This window comes from Apium graveolens, chromosome 4 (genome assembly GCF_009905375.1).
Source record: "Apium graveolens cultivar Ventura chromosome 4, ASM990537v1, whole genome shotgun sequence".
Taxonomy (NCBI): domain Eukaryota; kingdom Viridiplantae; phylum Streptophyta; class Magnoliopsida; order Apiales; family Apiaceae; genus Apium; species Apium graveolens.
In genome coordinates, this window is record NC_133650.1 from 66,194,495 (window position 1) to 66,195,601 (window position 1,107).

A 1,107-nucleotide genomic window follows, 5' to 3' on the forward strand; every position below is an offset into this window, starting at 1 on the left:
GGGGACTGCAATGTTAATTTTTTGTTTATGTTTTGTCATTAGTGATCGTTAAAGTTCATTGACTCGGAAATTATTACTTATCTATTTTCTTGTCTTATTTCAGGTACTCTAGCGAGCGTGTTTGCATACGCGTTCCCGGTCTCGTAAGAGAACTCTGGATAAAGCTGAGGAAGAAGTTGTAGTGCTTCGAAGGGAAGTTTTTGAGGACGAAGAGAAGGTAGAAGAAGAAGAGAAAATTGAGGAACCAGTTTTAGTAGTGATGGGAGATCAAGTAGAAATTCCTAAGGCTTTGATGGACTATTATAAGCCTAAGATCAATGATATTCAGTCAAGCATCATCAGACCAGCCATCTCGGCTAATGCTTTTGAGATCAAGTCAAGCACGATTCAGATGATACATAACTCAGTTCAGTTTGGGGGTTCTCCTACTGAAGACCCCAACATGCACATCAGGGATTTCATCAAGATCTGCGATACTTTCAAGTTCAATGGTGTGATTGAAGATGCTATCAAGCTGCAACTCTTCCCATTCTCTCTAAGGGATAAATCAAAGTGCTGGTTATATTCTCTACGACCAGGATCTATCACCACATGGGAGGATCTTGCTCAAAATTTTCTCAGTAAATTCTTCCCTTTGGCGAAGGCTGCTGTAATCAGGAATGCTCTTACTCAGTTTGCTCAAAAAACTGGTGAATCTCTGTGTGAGGCTTGGGATCAATATAAGGAGATGCTAAGGAAGTTCCCACACCATGGCATGCCTGATTGGATGATTATAAACTGTTTCTACAATGGATTGGGTGCTACTTCTAGACCCATACTCGATGCAGCATCAGGAGGAGCCTTGTGGGCTAAAAGCTACAATAAAGCTTATGAATTGATTGAACTGATGGTTGCTAATGAATACCAGAATCCTTCCCAGAGAATGACTCAGGGAAAAGTAGCAGGAATTCTAAAGTTGGATGCAGCAACTGCTATAGCTGATCAACTTAAGGCTTTGACGATGAAGGTGGACACTTTGGCCAATTATGGAGTTAATCACATCACTAATGTCTGTGAGCTTTGTGCTGGTGCCCATGAGACTGATCAGTGCACTATTTCTAGTGAATC

General features: G+C 41.2%; 1 non-coding gene across 1 annotated transcript; it reads right to left on the bottom strand.

Moving 5' to 3' along the window:
- Positions 1–649: 649 nt before the first annotated feature.
- On the bottom strand, positions 650–756 carry LOC141721969 (small nucleolar RNA R71). Its single transcript, XR_012575009.1, has one exon. It is a non-coding gene; the product is annotated as a small nucleolar RNA R71 (small nucleolar RNA).
- Between the last annotated feature and the right edge of the window lie 351 nt (positions 757–1,107).